The sequence below is a fragment of the Vulpes vulpes genome, chromosome 12, assembly GCF_048418805.1.
Source record: "Vulpes vulpes isolate BD-2025 chromosome 12, VulVul3, whole genome shotgun sequence".
Classification (NCBI taxonomy): domain Eukaryota; kingdom Metazoa; phylum Chordata; class Mammalia; order Carnivora; family Canidae; genus Vulpes; species Vulpes vulpes.
The window spans coordinates 177264983-177287518 of NC_132791.1; the positions used below are offsets into that span (position 1 = coordinate 177264983).

At 41.7% G+C, this 22536-nt stretch overlaps 1 long non-coding RNA gene across 1 annotated transcript in view; it reads left to right on the plus strand.

Annotated features, from left to right (window-relative positions):
• LOC112915847 (uncharacterized) overlaps positions 1–22286 on the plus strand; it is a 30257-nt gene extending 7971 nt beyond the window's left edge. Inside the window, exons 2-3 of the long non-coding RNA XR_011996123.1 lie at positions 16682–16762; positions 22178–22286. This is a non-coding gene — a long non-coding RNA (uncharacterized lncRNA). The remainder of the gene's footprint in view (positions 1–16681; positions 16763–22177) is intronic.
• The last annotated feature ends 250 nt before the right edge of the window (positions 22287–22536 follow it).

Consider the following 22536-nt stretch of genomic DNA (forward strand, 5'->3'; position numbering starts at 1 on the left):
AGGCTCCCTGCACAGAGCCTGCTTCTCCCTCTGCCTGTGTCTCTGCGTCTCTCTCTCTCTCTCTCTCTCTCTCTCTCTCTCTGTGTCTCAATAAATAAATAAAAATAAATAAATCTTTAAAAAAATTTTTTTCCTGAGGAAGAGGAAATGAAAGTAGGAAGGCTGTTTAGGCCAGTTTTGTGCTTCTCTTTTTTTTAAAAAAAAGACCTTATTTATTCATTCATGAGAGGCAGAGACATAGGCCGAGGGAGAAGCAGGCTCCCCGCAAGGAACCCGAGGTGGGACTTGATCTCGGGACCATGACCTGAACCAAAGGTAGACGCTTAACCGCTGAGCCACCCAGGCGTCCATAGCTTTGTGCTTCTTAAAAACTAATCAGAGGCTGGAGACTGAGTTTCGATGGCTCATATTAGCAGTAACAAACCCAGATCCACTGGTTCTTGGTCCTAAGCATTTCTAAGGACTTCCAGGAGCATTTCATCTTGGTGTGCATGCGTGCACACACACCCGTACACACAGGCTGTCTGGTTGCGCCCCCGCCCCAACAAAGCATCCGCTTGGTGGACTCTGGAGATGGGCACAGCAACCTCATTTTCATTCATCAGCCTCCACCTAACAGCTGTGCTTGGGAAAATGAGGGGCCTACTGCTGTTCTCACCAGCTCCTTGCAGAGTCCTAGTGATGAACTGGAACCCTAGAGGGATCTCTGGCCTGAGGCAAAGTAGTGGAGTGAGCACTCACTTTTTCTCTTCCTGCCTTCTGATAGAGCCTAAAGCAAGGCTGCTAGCACACTGTCTCCAAGAGTCCTGCTTCAGTCAATCAGATGAATAATTCCCTTCCTTCGGATGCAGGTGTAGGTCTTGAGATTGGGCCAGGGGCACATTTGAGGGCAAGATAGTTTGCAGTCCTAGGAATGATTCACCTCCATGACTAAGGCTTTGTTTTTATTTTTTTTTAAGATTTTATTAATTAATCAATTAATTAATGAGAGACACACACAGAGAGGCAGAGACACAGGCAGAGGGAGAAGCAGGCTTCATGCAGGGAGCCCGATGTGGGACTCTCCCAGGATCACGCCCTGGGCCGAAGGTGGGTGCTAAACTGCTAAGCCACCCAGGGATTCCCTAAGGCTTTGTTTTTAGATAAGCATGCAGTTCTTGCTTCCTCTTCCACCTAAGAGGTAGACTTCCTCATAAACTCCTCAGCCCTGCATGCATATGGCTTCCTGGTGTTCTGACCACTAGCTCTTCTCTTCTCTTCACTGTTGAATAGCTGCCCAGTTTGTCCCTGGCTGTCAGGATCAATCGCTACAGCCCAAACTGTAGCTCCCTTCTTTGCCTGTTGATTCATGAGGGGCCCAAAGTGGCTGGGTGGCAGACTTAAATTCCCATTTAGTGGAGTCATTGCTGTGTCTCTGGGTAGAAGCATTCCTCCCTCTGGAACAGACCTCTAGGCTAGCAGAGTATAAAGACGTGGAGACCTTGCTATAGCTCAAGAGAGTAGAACTACCTTGTTGGCGCTGTAGCTACTATTCTGTTAAGCCAGCGGCTTCAGGACAGTGGGGAACATTACAAGACCAATGAGCATGGGCTTTTGCTGCACTTCTTTTGCTGTGAGTTTCTTGATCAGAAGTGATGCTATATCATGAAATGATATGGGGCAGGGGATGAGATATTCTGTAAGTCCATGAAATATCATGGGGCAGGGGATGAGATATTCTGTAAGTCCATGGATGGTAGTTTTGGTAGAAGCATTGCACAGAAGGAAGGCAAATCTGTATCCAGAGTAAGTGTCTATTGCAGTAAAGACAAACCCTCCCCTTCTATCATGGACGTCCAGTGTAATCAACTTGCCACCAGGTTGGTGGCTAATCAAGGGCCAGTGTTGGTCTCCACTGCTGGCTGATTAGGCCCTCAGTGGTGGCTGTAGCCAGGTCAGCCTTATTGAGTAGAAGCCCATGTTGCTGAATGCATGCATAACCTCCACCCCTACACAGACACTTTGTTCATGAGCCCATGGGGCGATGAGAAGAATGGGTGGGGAAAGAAGCTGAGTGGTACCCACAGAACAAGTCATCCTGTCCACTTGATAATTAAAAACCGCCTCTGCTGAGGTCACTCTTTGGTGAGCATTCACATGAGACACAGGTATCTTCACATTTTTTGCCTGTGTCTATTCACATACCTCTTTCTCCAAGTTTCTTTGTCACTAATTTTCCAATCATGTCCCTTCCAAGCCCTTGACCGTCCGTAGCTACAGGTCATGAATTGGTATATAATTGCACATATGACCATTTCTTCTTCCAAGCAAGTACATGACCAGGTTTTCCCTGCCCATGTTTCTACACACTGAGAGGATTTCCCTTCAACATCTTTCAGGGGTGTCCTAGAGAGGGGCTGTAATGCTGCAGCTGTCCACTTTGGGGCAATGCCTGTATATCATTACAGAATGATCTATAAACCAAGGCCCAAGTCTTTTCTTTCTCTCAACTAATTATAGGGAATTCCCTATAAAGCCATAGGTTCAGCCTGCGATAGAGAAGGCAGCGTAGCAGGAGTAGGGACTATGGACATTTGGACCACTCAATCACATAGCTTTCTTGTGCCTTCAGAACCTGCTCCAACCTGATCACATATATACCACTTCCATCTGATGATGAAGCTTTCCCAGGGACACCCAACTTTATGGCTTGATGTGGCATAGAACACCCAGTTCATAGGCAGCTCAGGTTGCATGGTAACTCAATGGCCCATTGTCAAGTGTTCAGTTGGGGCCCAGTAGGAAGCCAAGAGCTGTTTCTCAAAAGCAAAGTAGTTATCTGTAGATAATGGTAGGGTCTTGCTCCAAAATCCTGAAGACCTTTCCTCCCACCTTCCTATTATATTTGGGCCCTCAACAGTTTAGATGATGCTCACCCACATTGGTAAGGGTGATCTTCTTGACTCAGTGTGTTGATCCAAATGCTAATTACTTCCAGAAATACCCTCACATACAGCCAGAAATAATGTTTGGCCAGCCATCTGAGTATCCTTTAGCTCAGACAAGTTGACACACAAAATTAACCATCCCGCATAGTAACCATTAGCTACACATAGTTATTTAAATTTAAAGTAATTAAAATTGGACAGCCCAGGTGGCTCAGCAGTTTAGCGCCGCCTTCAGCCCAGGGTGTGATCCTGGAGACCGGGGATCGAGTCCCACATCAGGCTCCCTGCATGGAGCCTGCTTCTCCCTCTGCCTGTGTCTCTGCCTCTGTGTGTGTGTGTGTCTCCCATGAATAAATAAATAAAATCTTAAAAAAAATAATTAAAATTAAAAATTCAGTTTCTCAGTCACACTAATCATATTTCAAGCACTTAATAACTAGTGGGTACCATGTTGGACAGTGCAGATAGAGAACATTTCCATCATTGAGAAAATTATAGTGGATGCCGCTTCAGAGGATGAAAGAAATGAAAGTATTGTCTGATTTGACAGTTGTTCTGGTTTGAGATCACAGAACAAGCCAGTGGAACCACAAAGAGAAACGCTCTTCTATTAAATAATCCCAGAATATTAGATAATGGTAATCTACCGTTATCGGATAGAGGGGCAGGGAGGGCAGGTAATGTTTTTAAAACTTCAGCTGGCTTCTCTGGACATCCCTACTTGAGTATGTGCATATAATTCCAGTTCCTCTCCCAACACCATGATTCTCAAAACGTCTTTCCACACAGCTCCCTTGTAGTGTGGGGGCTTCCAACTTTCTTCTTGAAGTTCCTAAACCTTCTGTGAATCTGAAGCAAGTATTTTGACCCATCTCCATCCCACTCAGCCTGTTTTTCTATGAATAAAATGAGGAACTGGGAGAAAGATAGGAAGATATGCTGGTAGTATATGTCCCTGCTTTAGACTTACCTGCTTCCAAAGACAAAGTTAAAATGATTCTATTTTCTGGAAAGATGTGAGTGGATAGAGCCTGTGGGTCTGAGTTTTTTGTGTGTAAACAATGAACCTTCCAACCTTGAATCTGGTAGGGCTCCCATGGCCCTCTATAATAATACTGATTGCATGGGATGCCTGGGTGGCTTAGTGGTTGAATGTCTGCCTTTGGCTCAGGTCCTGATCCCAGGGTCCTGGGTTCAAATCCCACATCAGGCTCCCCACAGGGAGCCTGCTTCTCCCTCTACCTATGTCTCTGCCTCTCTCTGTGTGTGTCTCATGAATAAATAAATAAACTCTAAGAAAATAATAATGCCTATTGCTAACATTTATTGGGGTGTTACTGTGACCAGGCACTATGCCAACTGCTTTGCATACTTTATTTTGTAGTCCTCTGAAGAGATTATGTTACTAAACTCCTTACAAGTGAGGAGGCAACTAGAGGCTAGATGACTGTTCAAGGTCACACAGCTTACATCTAGTGACTGCAAGTTTGTGCTCAGAACTTTGGCACTGTACTTTTTCTTGATCATGTCTCTGGTATCATGTTTACTGTTCTGTGTTGGATTTGACCTATTTGCTGTCTGTCTCTTCTTCAAGACTTGGAACATCTTGAGAACAAAGTTGGTGTCTTCCTTTTTGAAACATGTAGTTGTTTTTAGTTACCAAGGCCCTTCCAATTTTGAGCTCCCTCCTTCCCTGCCATTGTATAGCTTACCTTCCACTATGGAAGCATAAAAGGACAAGACACACTCTTTGTCTCCACCCCAGGAGGCCATGGACAGACCTGGGTTGGCCAATTGCTTCACCCATCTAGAATATTGAAATAGTGTGCTCGCTTCAGCAGCACATATAGAACATTGAACTAGTGACACAGAAGACCACGAGATGAGCAGACCTTGGCAGTGGTAGCAGTCCAACAAAGTGGTTTCTGCTAAAAAATGATGGTTGTCCTTGCTGGTCCTCCATAGCTGCCCCTTCTCCTGCCCATTTTCTAAGCCCAGTTCTCTTGCTTCCCATCTATTTCTTCCAGAATATTTTTTTTTGTTTCTGCTACTTACAGCCAAGAGTCATAACTAACACAGTCATCTTTGCATACCCAAAGGGGGAGTTGGTGCATTAGTAAATGTTTGTTGAATGAATGAAATCTCTTAAGCCATTAACATACCTTATAAATGAAAGGACCAAAGGAGGAAGTAGGTTAAGAATGAATATCCTTAAGAATTGTGGAAGGTAAGGACAGGTGGAATAGTTTCCCATTTAAATTCTTCTTTTAACTTGTCTGATGTTATTGTAATGTAAGGGCTCTGACAAAGACAAGGCATGGGACATGAAATATCCATTCTTAAAAGTGCAATTAAAATAAAAAATCTGGGGTACCTGGATGACTCAGTCAGTTAAGCATCCAACTCGATCTCAGCTCAGGTATTGATCTCAGGGCTGTGAATTCAAGGCCCCATTTTAGGTTCCATGTTGATCATGGAGCCAACTTAAAAAAAAAAAAAGATGAAGAAAGGAATCATCTCTCAGCTTTAATCTGAGGCATATGCCTTCAGTTTTCTCTGAAGCTTCCTGTAAAATCCCTATAAGTCTCTTCAACAACTGGTTTTCAAACAAAATAACTCTGACTCCTCCAGGTCTCTGGTTACGCAGCTCACATGGTGACACACTTGTAGAAATTTGCCTTGTTTTCGTTTCCTGCAACTTTGATGAAGAGCAAGGATTAATATGGCTTCACCTTTTGTGAGTCATACCAAGACATTAGGAAAGGCTTTGAAAGGATTTTGTTCGGGCAGCCACCAAAAAGTATTTCATAAAATTAAACCTCATTAATCAGCACTACAATACTCCAGACGGCATCCAAGTTAACATTGACTTCACACAATATGCAAAGGAAGAATTGAGCAGTATGAGCAAAAATGCAGAAAACTTGTTGAAACTTTGTTTAGAAAAATGTTCACCTCTGTAGCAATACATCAAAATAGTTAATTATACATTTTTGTGTGTGTGCAAAGTTGTCCTTTCCTTGAGTGATTAATTTATCTGATAGTCTAAGCCATCTTAGTTTCTTAGTTTGGTTCTACACATTATTTACACTTGTATTAGTCATGGGTCCCTAGGAAACAGGAGGCACACTCAGACTTTGCCTGCCATTCATTCTATTTACCAGAGAGACAGAGAGAGAGAAAGGGAGAGACAGAAACATCAGAATCCTGTACCTCTGCCATTTGAACAGATTCCTGACTCCCAGCCATACGGCTTACTAGGTTTTGCAAGACCATTAGGATTCCTCCACCTACGATTTTATCTTCTCATGCTGCATTTCTGCTTGTTCTTTCTCAAACATCTCTGTTACTGTCTTTGTGTTAAATATATACTTCCTACTGTGTTATTTTAATTCCTTTGTCATTTCTTTTTGAGTTTTTGTTTTGCCAGTTGCCCAATGAACATCTTCCCATGTCAGAATCTAGTTCTGACTAATACAACTTGATCTCAGTAATAAAACCTTTGCTCCTATATAGCTTCATTTGCTTCCCCTCCCTCCTTTGTGCTATTATTGTCATACAGATTACATCTTTATAAATTAAGTAACATCGACACAGATTTATAATTATTGCTTGATGTAGTAATCTTTCAAATCAGATGAGAGAATAAAGAGACTTACAAAAATACATGAGCACTGTCTTCCTTTTTTTTTAATTTTTTATTTATTTATGATAGTCACACAGAGAGAGAGAGAGGCAGAGACACAGGCAGAGGGAGAAGCAGGTTCCATGCACCGGGAGCCCAACGTGGGATTCGATCCTGGATCTCCAGGATCGCGCCCTGGGCCAAAAGCAGGCGCCAAACCGCTGCACCACCCAGGGATCCCATGAGCACTGTCTTCTATGTTTGCCTATACACTTGGCTTTACTTTATTTCTTCATGTGGATTCAAATTACTGTCTAGCATCATTTCAGTTCAGCCTGAGGGACTCTGTCTTACAGGCAAGTTTGCTCCTAATGAATTCTCTTAGTTTTTTATTTATCTGAGAATATCTTTTTTTTAAAAGATTTTATTTATTTATTTATTTATTTATTTATTTATTTATTTATTTATTCCTGAGAGACACAGAAGGAGAGGCAGAGACACAGGCAGAGGGAGGAGAAGCAGGCTCCATGCCAGAAGCCCGATGTGGGACCCAATCCCGGAAATCTGGGACCATGCTCTGAGCTGAAGGCAGATGCTCAACCGCTGAACCACCCAGGCGTCCCAATCTGAGGCTATCTTAATTTCTCCCTAATTTTTGCAGGATGGTTTTGCCAAATATAGAATTCTTGATTGACAATTTTTTTCTTTTAGCACTCTAATGTGTTGTCCTGTGGCCTCTGGCCTCTGTGTTTTTATAAAATATTAGCTCTTCACCTTTTGAGGCTCCCTTGAATGTGATGGGTCAATTCTCTCTTGGTGCTTTTGAGAGTCTTTCTTTGTCTTTGTCTTTCAAACTTTGATTCTGTTGTGTCTTTTTTTTTTTTTTTTTTTGTATTTTGTTTTATTTTATTTTATTTTTTTTTTAATTTTTATTTATTTATGATAGTCACAGAGAGAGAGAGAGAGCCAGAGACAAAGGCAGAGGGAGAAGCAGGCTCCATGCACCGGGAGCCTGATGTGGGACTCGATCCCGGGTCTCCAGGATCGCGCCCTGGGCCAAAGGCAGGCGCCAAACCGCTGCGCCACCCAGGGATCCCTATTTTATTTATTTATTCATGAGAGACACAAAGAGAGAGAGAGGCAGAGACACAGGTGGAGGGAGAAGCAGGCTCCCTGTGGGGAACCCATCCCAGGACCCCAGGATCACAACCTGCGCCAAAGGCAGAAGCTCAACCACTAAGCTACCCAGACGTCCTGATTCTGGTGTGTTTTGGTGTGGCTTTTTTTCTATTTGTTTTCTATGGAGTTTGTTGAACTTCTTGGAAATGCAGATCAATTTGTTGAATTGAATTTTGGGAGTTTTCAGCCGTTATCCTTCAAATATCCTTTTTGCTCCTTTCTCTCCTCCTTCTGGGAGTCCTGTTGTGCATATGTCAGCACATTTAATGTTATTCCAGAGGCCACCAAGGCCCTGCTCACTTTTACCCACTCATTTTTCTTTTTTTTCCTCAGGCTCGATAACCTCAGTTGACCTCTCTTCAAGTTCTCAGATTCTTTCAGAAGAAAGATATTCTTCAAATATGTTGTTGACCTTCCACTAGTGACATTTTTTTATTTCAGTTTTTGTGAACTGAACTTTAAAATTTGTATTTGGTTCTTTTTAAAATAAATTTCATCTCTTTAATATTTTCTATTTGGCGAGACATTCTTCTCAAACTTTTATTTAGTTCTTTATAAATGTTTGTTAGCTCTTTGCACATATTGAAAGTAGCTGATTTAAAGTCTAATAAGCCCAATGCCTGGGCTCCTTTTAGAGCAGTTTCTTTTTTGTTTGTTTGTTTGCTTCTTTCTTTAAAATTTTAAAATATTTTTTGTATATTTTTTATTGGAGTTCAATTTGCTAACATATAGCATAACACCCAGTGTAGTTTCTATTGATGTCTTTTTTCCTGTACATGGTTATATAGACCTTTTTTTCTTTACATTTTTAAATTTAAATTTTTTAAAAATTTAAAAATTTTTTACATTTTTAAATTCTTAAATTTAAATTTATATGTTTGCTAACATATAGTATAACACCCAGTGATCATCCCATCCAGTGCCCTCCTCAGTGCCTGTCACCCAGTTACTCCATCCCCCCACCCACCTCCCCTTCTGCAACCCTTTGTTTGTATTCCAGAGTTAGAAGTCTCTCATGGTTAGTCTCCCTCTCTAATTTTTCCCACTCAGTTCCCCTTATAATCTCTTTCACTATTTCTTATATTCCACATATGAGTGAAACCATATGATATATAGATCTTTCTTGACTTACAATGAGGTTGTGCCCTGATAGACCCAATGTAAGTTGAAAATATCATAATAAAAATGCATTTAATACACCTAATCCACCAAATATGATAGCTTATCCTCACTGACCTTAATTGTGCTCAGAACACTTACATTTGCTGATAGTTGGGCAAAGTCATCTAACACTAAGCCTGTTTTATAACAAAGTGTTGAATAGCTCATGTAATTCATTGGATAATGTACTGAAAGTAAGAAAGGAAATGGTTATATGGGTACAGAATGGTGGTCAGTGTCTCAAGGGTTTACCCTCATTATCACACAGCCAACTGAGAGCTGAAACTATCCAGCATTGCCACAGAGTATTGTATGATGTATGGTGAGCCTAAGAAAACGTCAAAATTCAAAGTACAATTTCTATTAAGTGCATATTGCTTTAGCATAAAGTCAAAAAATCATAAGTTGAACCACTGTAAGTGGGGGACTGTCTGTACTTTCTTGTTTCTCTGACTGTCCCACAACTTTTAATTGAAAATTGGACATTTTATTTTTATTTTTTAAGATTTTATTTATTTATTTGAGAGAGACAGAAAGAAAGTGAGTGAGTGGGGGAAGGGGCACAATCAGTGGGAGACAGCAGACTTCTCGCTGAGCAGGGAGCCCAACATGGGGCTCTGTCCCAGGACCCTGGGATCATGAACTGAGCTAAAGGCAGACACTCAACCAACTGAGCCACCAGGCAACCTGAAAACTGGACATTTTAAGTAATACAATCTGGTAAATCTAGAAATCAGATCTCTACACTCTCCCACCAGGATTTTTGTTGTTGCTGTTTATTGTTATTACTTTTTTAGTGACCTTACTGAAATCTCTAAAATCTGTATTCCTTGATCATATTGGCCATTGAACTCTGGTTTGCTTAGTGTCAACTAATGATTGGACAGAGATTTCCTTAAATGTCTGGAACCAATAAGTCTATGCTAAGCGGCTGTGTGTGTGTGCTGGAGCTTTCTTTCTTTCAAGACTTTTATCTATCTATCTATCTATCTATCTATCTATCTATCTATCTATCAGAGAGAGAGAGTGCATGAGCAGGGGGAGAAGCAGAGGGGGAGGGATAGGGAGAGGAAAAGACTCTCAGGCAGACTCTGCACTGAGTGTGGAGCCTGATGGGCTCGATTTGAGGCTCAATACAGGGTTCAGTCTCACCCTGAGATCATGACCTGAGCCAAAACCAAGAGCTTAACCACTGAGCAACCAAGGCATCCTTGGGGTTTGCTTTCAATACTCAGCTTGGCAGTTGATAACTCCACTTTAGCTTTCACTTCCTGCTTGTGTAGAGCCTCAAGGTCAGCCAGAGGTAAGAATTTAGGGCTTTCTTGTGTCATTCTTGAGCATGCTCACAACCCTACACACAGATGGCTTCTAAATTCTCAAGAATATATCAAACCTTATCAAAGCTCTATAAAAATCTCATAAGCCAGGTTTTCCTCTTAAGCTCTTAAAAAAAAAAAAAAAGGCCTATCATTTGCTCTAGCTGTTATTCACCACTTCAGGCAATTAAATTAAACTACTATTTCTAAATGTTTTTGACAAATGCCCCTGGGAAAAGGCTTTTTTTTATGGGGTGAGCTCCAAGTGAGGTGAAATAAGAACAGCCTTGCAAGTGGTCTTCCAGGGAACCACAAGTCAGGTCCCATCATGAGAATTCTTTGGGAAGGAGGCTTTCAAGGAGTGTCAACCCAGCCCCCTCTATGGACTGCCAGACCATTGGATTTCCCCATGATTTCAAGCTGTTGGTTTCCAAGGTTACCATAGAGGTGGAGAGGAGTAAGGACTAGGGCAAGTTAAAACACCACAACGTTTGCCATTCTACCAAGATCTGGCCACTTTTCTCTTTCTTTTTTAACAAATGAAGTTTTTATTTGGGATTCTTACAGAAAAGAGCACAAATTTTATGGCAACTTTTCTTAAATGAATCATCCCTGATTTGCTGCAAGATTTTGGCTAATTTCTAAAATTCTGACAAAAAATTGATTCTGGACATTTTTATCAGTTTTCTCATTGCTTTATGGAGGAGAACATTGGGGGAGGCTTTGTAGATTTGTGAGTTCACTCTAAATAAATTAACATTTCGGGATTAGAGCAACAAAGGTTTATAATCCTAAGTGATTCTTACCAAACTCTAAAATTTGAGAAATCACCCCTTTGAAATCATTGTTTGGTTACATATTTTAAAAATCAGCCTTACTGAGCAGGCAAAACAATGGAATTTACATAATACCAGAAATTGTAAGGTCTTCAGAACCCGCAAGCAATGATCATATCATTCTTTTCTTGCTTTCTCTAACCACTTCCCCAAAAGAGAAGAGGAAAAACATCCCTAATCTTAGGGATCCTGTGTTCAATAGCATAGAAATTGCCACAAGAGGTTAATGTCCTTGCTTTTCCTGAAATAGCTATTTTTGCAATGTCTGAGGCACACAACTGAAGAAGGTTGAAGATGATGTGGTTTGGAAGATCTTAACCTTTGTGAAAACTATTTAAGTCACATTGAAAAACATGCATAGAAGTAAAAAGAGCCATATCCTGTTCTGATCTCTGCTTGAAAATCAACAATCTGCATAACTGGAAATTACAAATCAAACTAATAGGGAAGTAAATTATGGTCTTTTACTTCCAAAGTAAAGGCAGATAGACAGATGCACAATTTACATCCTATTTCTTAATGATGTTTTAAGGAGTCAATGTGGTGGTGAAAATTTAGCCAAAATGAATACATATTTAGAGCTCAGTTTTCATTAACTTAGCCTGAAAGAGTGTACAGTTAAACTTATTTTTCCAAAAAACCTATAGGGACTCCTGGGTGGCTCAGTGGTTGAGCATCTGCCTTTGGCTCAGGGCCTGATCCTGGGGTCAGGATCGAGTCCCACATCAGGCTCCTTGTGGGGAGCCTGCTTCTCCTGCTGCCTGCTCCTCCTGTATTTCTCATGAGTAAATAAATTAAAAAAAATCTTTAAAAAAAACAAAAAACAAAAAACCTATAATAGGAACCTGCTTTGCCAGCCAGGTATGAGGATTTGGGAAGACAACGTAGAGGCTATTCATGAAGTCACTTTCTGCCTACGTCTTCCTGGTCTGGCTCCTTCACTCAGTAGCTGTGTATCTTAGAACTAATTTCTTAATATCTTTAATCCTCAGTCACCTTATATGGAAAGTGAGTATAATAATGGCACGTATTCACAGGGTTACTCTGAAGATAATGCAATAATCCAAGAGTAGCTTTTAGCATAATGCCTGGCATGGTGTAAGGATGAAACATGCAGTACAGTCTGATTTTAATTGTTTTTATTATGGTGATATGGATATAAAGTGCTCAACATAGTGGCTATTGGGTAATAAATGCCCTAAATCTATACTGTGCAATATAGCAGTCACTAGCCACTGGTGGCTACTGAGCACTAGAAATGTAGCTAGTCTGAATTGAGATGTTCTATGAATATAAAACTCATACTGAATTTCAAAGACTTAATATATTGATATAGTAATAAAATATCTTGTTAAATGTTTCTATAACCAAACAAGGACATTGCAAAAAAAAAAGAAAATTGTAGGCCAATATCCCTGATGAACATAGATGCAAAAATCCTCAATACAATAGTAACAGACCAAATTCAACAATACATTAAAAGGATCATACACCCAGATTAAGTGGGGTTAATTCTAGGGGTACATGAATGTTTCAACATATGAAAATTAATTAATGTGTTATACCACATTAACAGAATAAGGGATAAAATATCAATAGATGCAGAAAAAGTATTTCACAATATTCAACAATTTTTCATGTTAAAGACTCTCAATAAACTAGAAATAGAAGGAAGTTATCTCTACCATAACAGAGCCCATGACTCACATCACACTCAATGGTGAAAAACTGCAAGCTTGTCCTCTAAGACTAGGAATAAGACAAGGAAGCTCCCTCTCCCCACTTTTATTCAACATAGTATTGGAAGTACTAGCTATAGAAAGTAGGCAAGAAAAAGAAATTAAAGTTACCCAAATTGGAAAGGAAGAAATAAAACTGTCACTATTTGCAGATGACATGACATTATACATAGAAAATCTTAAAGACTCCACCAAAAACTGTTAGAACTAATCATTTAGCAAAGTTGTGAGATACAAAATTTATATACAAAAGTATGTTGCATTTATATACATTAATAGTGAATTATTGGAAAGAGAAATCAAGAAAACAAGCCTGTAAAAAAAAAAAAAAGAAAGAAAGAAAACAAGCCTGTTTACAATTATATCAAAGAAGAACAAAATAGGGGCACCTGGGTGGCTCAGGAAGTTAAGCATCTGACTCTTGATGTCAGCTCAGGTCATGATCTCAGGGTTACGGGATCAAGCCCCACACTGGGCTCCATGCTCAGTGCAGAGTATGCTTGGGATTCTCTCTCTCCCTCTCCCTCTGCCTGTCCCCCTGCTTGCTCACTCTCTAAATAAAATCTTTTTAAAAAAATACCTGGGAACAAATTTAATCAAGGAGGTGAAAGACCTGTACATTGAGAACTATATGGCATTGATGAAAGAAATTGAAGACACAAATAAATAGAAAGATATTTCATGTTCATGGATTGGAAGAATTATTGTTAAATAATTGTTAAATATTGCTTAAGTGTCCATCCAACCAAAGCAATCTACAGATTCAGTGCAACCTCCATCAAAATTCCAATAGCATTTTTCACAGAATTAGAACAAATAATCCTAAAATTTGTATGAAACCACAAAAGACCCCACATAGCCAAAATAATCTTGAGAAAGAACGGAGCTAAAGGTGTCAAGCTCCTCAATTCCAAACTAAACTGCAAAGCTATAGTAATCAAAACAGTATGATATTGTCATAAAAACAGACATCTAGATCAATGGAACAGAATAGAGAGCCCAGAAATAGACGCACGCATTTTTTTTTCAATTCATTTACAACAAAGAAAGCAAGAATACACTATTCTTTTCAATAATTGGTGCTTCAAGGACGGTCTTTTCAATAAATGGTGTTGAAAAAACTGAGCAGCCACATGCAAAAGAATGAAACTAGATCACTACTTTTACACCATATACAAAAATTAACTAAAAGTGGATCAAAAACTTGAATATAAGAACTAAAACCATAAACTCCTCTAAGAAAGCATATGCAGAAAGCTCCTTGACAGTGATGTTAGCAATGCTTTTCTGGATCTGACTCCAAAGATAAGAGAAACAAAGCAAAAATTTATAAATGTAACTACATCAAATTAAAAAGATCTGCACAGTGCAGGAAACCATCCACAAAATGAAAAGACAACCTTCTGAATGAGAGAAGATATTTGCAAATCATGTGTATTTTTTTAAAAGATTTTACTTATTTATCCATGAGAGGCAGAGACATAGGCAGAGGGAGAAGCAGGCTCCATGCAAGGAACCCAGTTAAGGACCCAATCCCTGATCCAGGGATCATGCCCTGAGCCAAAGGCAGACGCTCAACCACTGAGTCACCCAGGTGTCCGGAAAATTGTATATCTTATGATGGGTTAATATCCAAAATATATGAACTTACAAAACTCAATAATAAAAAAAACTCAATAGTAATTTAATCCAATTAAAAATGGACAAGGATCTGAATGGACATTTTTCAGAAAAAGACATCTAGGTGGCCAACATGTACATGAAAAGATGCTCAACATCACTAATCATCAGGGAAATCCAAGTACAAACCATAATGAGATATCACCTTAACCTGTCAGAATGGTTATTCAAAAACACACACACAAAACAGGAAATGACGAGTGTTGGCAAGGATGTGGAGGGAAGGGAGCCCTAGTGCACTAGTGTGAGAATGTAAATTGGTATAGTGACTATGAAAAACAGTATGCAGTGTCCTCAAAAAATTAAAAATAGAAATACTATACATTCCAGCAATTCCATTACTGAGTATCTAACCAAAGAAAATTAAAACATTGATTAAAAAAATATATGCACCCCTATCCCTATTTTCTTTCTTTCTTTTTTTTTTTTAAGATTTTATTTATTCAAGAGAGAGAGAGAGGCAGAGGAGAAGCAGCTCCACACAAGGAGCCTGACATGGGACTTGATCCCCAGTCTCCAGGATCAGACCCTGGGCTGAAGGCAGCACTAAACCACTGAGCCACCCAGGGTGCCCTGCACCCCTATTTTCATTGCAGCATTATTAAGAATAACCAGTATATGGAGACAACCTAAGTGTCCCTCAATAAATGAACATATAAAGGAGTTGTGGTAAATATATATAGCAGAATAATACTCAGCCATAAGAAGGAATGAAGTCTTGCCATTTGCAACTACATGGATGGATTTTTGAGAGTGTTATGCTAAGTGAAATAAGACAAAGATAAATAGAGCATGGCTTCACCTATTTGTAGAATCTAAAAAACAAGACAAAGCAAAACCCAGACTCATAAATACAGAGAACAGATTGGTGGTTGCCTGGGCAGAGAGTCCAAAATGTGTGAAGGGGAAAAGAAGTACAAGCTTCGAGTTATTAAAAAAAAAAAAATAGGTCATGGGCATGCAGAATATAGTCAATAGTATTGTTCTAACTTTGTAAGGTGACAGATGGCAACTAGTCATTGTTGTGATCATTCCTCAATGTATACAAATGTCAAATCACTAGTTTGTACACTTGAAACCAATATGATATTGTATGTCAATTATACCTCAATTTTTAAGAAAAGGTTTCTATAGTGATTGCATGTTGTTTTGATAATATTTTGTATATATTGAGCTAAATAAAATATATTATTAAAATTATTTTGACCTGTTTTTATCTTTTTTAAATGTGGCTACTAGAAAATTTAGGTTTCCATAGGTAGATCGTATTTGTAGCTTCCATGTAATTTTCCATAATACGTACTTTATTAAGCTTATGTTTAACCAATTTATTGAATATCTACTTTGAACCAGGCCATGCAGAGAGGAATGTTCCAAGTACCATGGGAGAACACAGAGAAGAATTATGCCCAAAGCATCCGGGAGGCTTTCTTGGAGGACATGGTATCTGAGCTGGGGCTCACTGTCTCCAGAGATAAGCAAGAGATTCAAGGGTACTGACTAGCTGTGGGCTTTGCTCCCTTTGGGAGCTTTGCCCACATTTTAAAACCTGTGAAAACCTGAAGCCGGACAGGTCCTATCTGCATATGGCCTTCTAGCCACACAGGAAGTCTCCTTGCTCCTCTGGTAGACACAACCATTTATGCCCACATTACACATGCCCCCATCACAACAAACAACTCTCTGCTTCCACTCCAAATTGGGCGTGGAGCTGACTTAAAAGAAAAAAAAGTCAGGAGTTTTTTATAGTCAAATAATACCCTTCCTATTTATCAGTGAAAAGAGGAGAGATGGTCACCTGGTGCAGTCCTTGAGTAAAGCAAGGCACAAAGGCGTCATGGCAGTGGAGCCAGCAAGGCAAGAGGAATGATGCTTCTGCACCTGTGTCCTGGGGTTTGAGTTGGTTCTAGCCTTGTCATTTGTGTTTAGGGTTGGATTGGGGTGCTACTGGTCTGGAAGCTTCCTAGGGTTACAAGTCAGTCACAGAACAAATCCTCTCTTTAATTCCCAAACCCTTAAGCCAGCCTCACAATTGACTCAGTCTTAGAACATTCTAGATGTTTTTCCTAATCCAAGTGATTTTTCCTAACCTCCTTTTCCTACCCCCAACCTACTCCTGGACCTGATTGGCCTCCTTGGGACACATTGCTTAGATATGCTAGAGTAGGTACTAGCAGGATTAATTGGGTTTCTTTTGTTTGTTTGTTTGTTTTTGCAGGATTTCTCAGAAACTTTATTATGAATTTTGACACTCCAGGAGAGGAACAAAATTTTCAGAGATCCCCACACATACTCAGAGGTAAGGGGGACTGAGCTGTTTTACACTCTTATCCATTAGTCATTGGCCAGAGGCTGCCCCTGGAGGGTGGAACATAACTTTCCGGGCATCTCTCAGCAAGAAAGCTCTGGCCAAGGACAAGAGAAGAATGTAGGTGTGGGCTATTGGCTGCCAATACCCAGGAGCTGGAGGAGAGGAGCCCAGGGCCAGTTAGGGGAGCTGGGCAGGGCACCAACAGATCTGCTAGAGTCCCACTTAGCGAACAACCACATCAAGCCTCAGTCCTCTCAATCACTTCTGTCACAAAGAATCAGACTAGTCTTCGGAGTACCTGACATTGTTCACCCAGACATTCCTACTCCACATCCTCATTATTCCTAAGGGAGAAATAAATTGTCTTAGCGATAACTTACCAAAATGAAGGGGAAATTTCATCTTGATGTTACAAGACCATGAAGGACAAAAGGTTCTTATCAGTGTGCATGCACATATAGAGTAGAGGAAGTTGCTTAAGGAAATGGGCTTTTAGCCAAAAAATGGACTTTCTTGATTTAGAATGAGCAAGTGGGGAGGGCAGAAAATTTCTCATGCCCCGTGATCCATTTTGGAACAACTCAGAGTCTGGTACAGATGGGAGCTCTCCGCCTGATTCCTAGGGGTGGCTCCACTCCCTGAAGCAGAGCAGGCAGTACTATTTAGAGCTTCTGGGGTCATGCGATGGGGGTGGTGTGGCCCCAGCTTTTGAGAGGGCAGAAAGATGCACAGTCCCCTGGTTGAGGATCCAGATCAAGGAGGAGCTCCCAGTTTCTAATATTTAGCTCTTGTCCAGCTCTCCTCCAGGACAGCACCAGACAACCATTAGTCTCCTTTCCTTCACTTCCCCTAAACCAGTTCACAACTCCCCTTCCCTGCTCCATGCTCTCAAAGTGAGTTGGGGCTCTCTGGGTAACCCTGAGGCCTGAGCTGTTTCAGGGTGCCAATGATGTTTGCACCTTCATCCCTTTGACATTATGAGCTTTTGCGTATTGGCATGTGGAGTCTTTTGCAGATTCTTTGGAGGCTGCTGTTTGGCTTCAACATATTTGTTTCTAGTAGAAATTTGGGGAGCAGAAATGGGGGATTTCCTGCCCACTCCCTGGCCAGAAGAATTGGGGCTGGAGTAGATGCTGACCATTATGAGGATTTGTTTCTGCCGGTGCTGAGAAACTCAGATGGTCCTAAAAGCATTTAATAGTGACTTTGTGAACTTGGGTACCTGACCAAAGGATATGAATAAAGGGGGGAAGTGCCTTATGAAGGAAAATAAGGAGGCTGAGGGAATCATTAGACCCCAATGCAAGTCTGAGCCCAAGTAGGGACAGAGATGGATGGAAGAATTCTAGACTACAAGACATTTGAGGACAGTTTAGCCAAGCCATCAGGAAGTTCTTGAGCCAAAGCTGGTGGTCACAGGAGTTCTGTGTTCACTAGGAACAGGTCTGCCTCAGTATAGTGCTGTGTGTGATCACAGTGGAGAACAGCTCACGGCAGGCATGGCCTCAGTGCAGTGACACTGATGGATTTCAGAGCACCATAGCTGGGACACTTGTGACTGTGGTGGGTGGCATGCAGGTCTGGGTTTCTTGCCTACGTAGCTGACTTTTGTCCTCTGGTTTTTCAGGAACTCAGGTTTAGATATACCATTTCCACCCTATGGTGGACCACTCTGGTCTGTCCAACTTTGTGACTTGGTAGGTGCAGTCTACTACTTCACCTCTTCCAACTTACCCTCCCTGCTCTGCTTTGTGGTGCTGGGTTGAGACTCTGATGTCCATGTTTCTGTTTTGCCAGCTGGCTCCACAATGAGATCTGCCAATTAGGGCACAAAAGGGGACAGAAATGCAGGGATGGGGAAGGAATCCTGTTCACTCTCTGTTCTACCAGCATCCCCATGGTAACTGTGCTTTTCCTAATGGGCACTTTCTACATCTCCCAAACCAGCTTCATCATACTCCCTAAAGATAACAGCCAGGCAGTGCCTACTCCCTCGAAATCTGGGGCCCATCTCTGGATGGTCCATTCCTCAGCCTTTGAGGTACCACATTTAAGCTGGTGGGGACTGTCCCCCAGACGTCTGAGCTGTAGCACCCTGGACCCCTCCCTATAATCTTCTACATCTAATATACTCTATGTCTCTCCTTTTATCTCCTAGCCCTTGGAATGGGGAGCTGCTTCGTGAAGTTTCAATGTCTGTGTTATGTCTATATTCCCTTTTCACCTTTTTGCTGCTCTAGTGCCTACTGAATTCCCTATATTGAATTCTCTCTGTTGAAATAACTAGTGTGGTTGCTGTTTTCCTAAATAGACCCTGATTGTTGGTCTTGCTAAAGATTGAAACACTTTTTGGAGCTCAGATCAAATAAGATAAATTGAGGCAAAGATCAAGGCCAGTCTTGATTGGCTGGGAGCCTCACCTGATTTGTGGGGAGCATCTGGAAGAATTACAGTTTCTACCTATTCAAATTCCCTAGAAGATCCCCCAACTCATCTTGTCTCCTCAACCTCTTCCTAGGCAGCATCCCCACAAACCTGCCCCTGGACCTGTGGTAGGACCTGTCTTGTCCTCATTTCTACATTCCTGTGTCATTGTGCATCACCTCCACACTTAGGCCTCACCAGACTTATGGTCACTACACCAGATTGGTTAGTCCAGTGTGGGGGACTGCTGGCACTTTATTCATTGCTGTGATGCCACTGACTGGCCCTTTACCCTGTGACTTCTCTTGGTTTGTCTCTGGCCTCCCACCAAGAACAATTTCCTTCCAGCAGGTTCTTTCCATGCCCACCCCCCATCTGTGTGTGACTTATCAAAAATGATCATTTGCTCCAAAATTTTAAATTATCCAGCAGCTGAGACTAGAAACCCACTGGGTCTGGTAGGCCTTTCATTTTAATGCTTTTTTTCAACAGGGAGTCCATTAGACATATAAATATTTGCCGCTGGAGTGGTGGGGGTAGAATTGCAATTCAGAGTTCTGTGAACCTAGGCTTCCATGTCTTCCCCTTTCTTACATACCCTATGACCTTCACTCCCAGTGTCCAGAAGTGGTTATGAAACATCTTTCAGTTATAGGTAGGGCTGACTTTGTGGATGTATGACCTGTGTGATTGTGCAAGGCTTGGCACTTGGTTTAATGCTCTGCCATCCTTGTCTTGAAACTCTTAGTAATTTTTGAGCGGCTCCTGTGTGGCTTAGTCAGTTAAGGGTTTGCCTTTGTTTCAGGTCATGATCTCGGGGTCCAGGGATGGAGCCCCACATGGGGTGGGGGTGGGGGTCTCTTCAGCAGGGATTCTACTTCTCCCTCCCCCTCAGATATCCTCCTGGCTCAGTCCTTCCCTCTTTTACATTTTGGCTCAAATGTCATTTTTCTCAGGGAGGCTTACTCAGAGCATCCCTACTCCCAAAGAAATGAGGCTCCCCACCATGGCTACTTGGTGACTTCATAAGGCCCTAGAGAGCCCCCTAGTCTGCTTTAAGGAGATCTCCCTCATTGTGTCCCTCTCATTTTGTCCTCTAGGCCCAAGTGGGGAAATGGAAATGAAGGGCCTTTGGCTCTGCTCTGAATGAGTGGTAAGATGCTGGGCACTTACTTCCTCCTTGTCCCAATGTCTGGCAACTGAATGAGTGTGCCTGGATGTTATTTTAGGCTCCTGGAAATCTTCACTTTTTCTAGGAGTGTCTCCTGAGACCCTGGTGGGCTGGACGCTGCCTTTGTCTAGTGCTGCTCACAGCCAGCCTCATGGGGTCAGTGCTGAGGAAGCACTGAGCACTGAGCTATGACAGGACAAAAAAATGTTTGGCATGTCCCACGCAGAGGGACTGAGGTGTCCCTGCACACGATTTAAGGCACTCAGTTTAAGCTTTGCCCATTTTTACCATCTTTATTTTCACTAAGGGCTTCTTAGCCTTGGGTTTGCAGATAGAATTCATGGAATCCTTACACCTGTATGAGAAATGAGTTTTTAGTCTACTAACCTCTATGTGATTTTTAAGATTTTCTTCCATGATGGATATACACAAAAAATAAACCACATTGATATCAGCAATACCAGCAGAAATTGGAGCTATTTTCATGTCGTATCCGTCATTACAGAGATCTAGAAAAGTTGCTTATGCCGCTTTTTTGAAATTCCTAGATCTTCTTATTTATTCCTATATATTTTATGAGTTTGGAAACATCCATTCAGGGAGGGTGCCATAGCTTCGCCAGGCCTCTAAAGGAGTCCAAGCACAAAAATGGGCAAAGAATCCCCAATCGGGATCATTTTCATTTTCTGGTGCACCAGGTAGCGATGGGATTTGTTTTTGTTTGTTTGTTTTGTCTGTTTTTATTTTCTTCTTACTTTTATTTGAGTAGAGTTGGCATACAATGTTAAGGTTAGTTTCAGGTGTACAACATAGTAATTTGACAAGTTTGTACATTATGCGATGCTCACAAGTGTAGCTGCCACCTGTCCCATTACATGGCTACTACAGTATCATTGACTGTGCAGTATCATCTGCCTCTTTTTGCCCGTGACTTAATCATTCCATACCCCAAGGCCTGTATCTCCCGCAACCCTTCACCTATTTTGCCCATCCCACCACCACCCTTCCCTCTAGCAACCATCATTTTGTTCTCTGTATTTATAGACCTGATTCTGCTTTTGTTAGTTTATTCATTGGTAGTTTGTTTTTAGATTCTACGAATGCATGGAATCATATGATTTTTATCTTTCTCAGTTTGACTTACTTAACTTAGCATTATGCCCTCTAGATCCATTCCTGTTGTCTGGGATTTGGTTTTGAGGGGGAATGAGACTGACTTCCTCCCGCAGAGTCTCTGGGCAGGTCAGGCCAGGCCAAGTGCGTGGCTTGTTCCCGGCGGCCAGTATGAGTCCGCCACCTAGTGGTGAGGGGCAGCAAGGCAGGCGCCCCACCGACAGTCTGCAGCCAGCCCAGGGGCTGCCCAGCCACCCCCAGGACTCCAGATGGCCACACACAGGCTCCCCCACCACTCGTGCAGGGCCCTGAATTTAAATTTTCTCCTTTGAACCTCCCTTTGGGGGACACAGGGAGCAAGGCATAGAAGTTGGTGGCATCTCAGCATTCAGCGGTAGTGCTTTAAGGGACCAGCTGTGCACACCAGGTCCTGGGTTAGGCGCTCTGAAAGCTGGAGGAATGGGTTATTTATAGGCTCTGACTATTGATGGGCATTTTGGAGGACTTCTCCCTTTCCCCAATTAGATCTACAAGCTCATTTCCCCGGGCTGAAACTGAGAAGCCCCTTGATATATTCCCTGGATGTGTGGTTGGACTCAGGGAAGCTACAAAGCTGGGTGTGATAGACAGGAGGGAACTACTTGCTGGGCATCCTCCCCACAAATTAACTGTGTAGACAATTCCCTTCCTAGCAGGACCCTGCCATAGTGTTTGTGTTGGGATTCAGCCCTCGGAGCTACTACACATTGATCCATTCAAGACTTAACCACAAGACTTCCAAAGGAGGAAAAAAAAAAAAAAAAAGACTTCCACAAGAGAGAAGAAAAAGAATTTCAATATGGATCTGATAGAGATTAGAGTGAACTAAGGTACTGAATGGGAGTGTGTGTGTGTGTGTGTGTGCGTGTGGGTTTGTGTGGAAAACCGCAGAACTCTCAGCATATGACTCCATTAAATTCTAGGATGGCTTCTGGCGGCCTCAGGCCATGTTCCCTAGGATCAGTGTGCCTCCCTGCTCCTGCCCTGTAAAATACCTGCCAAAGAAAGCTCAAGT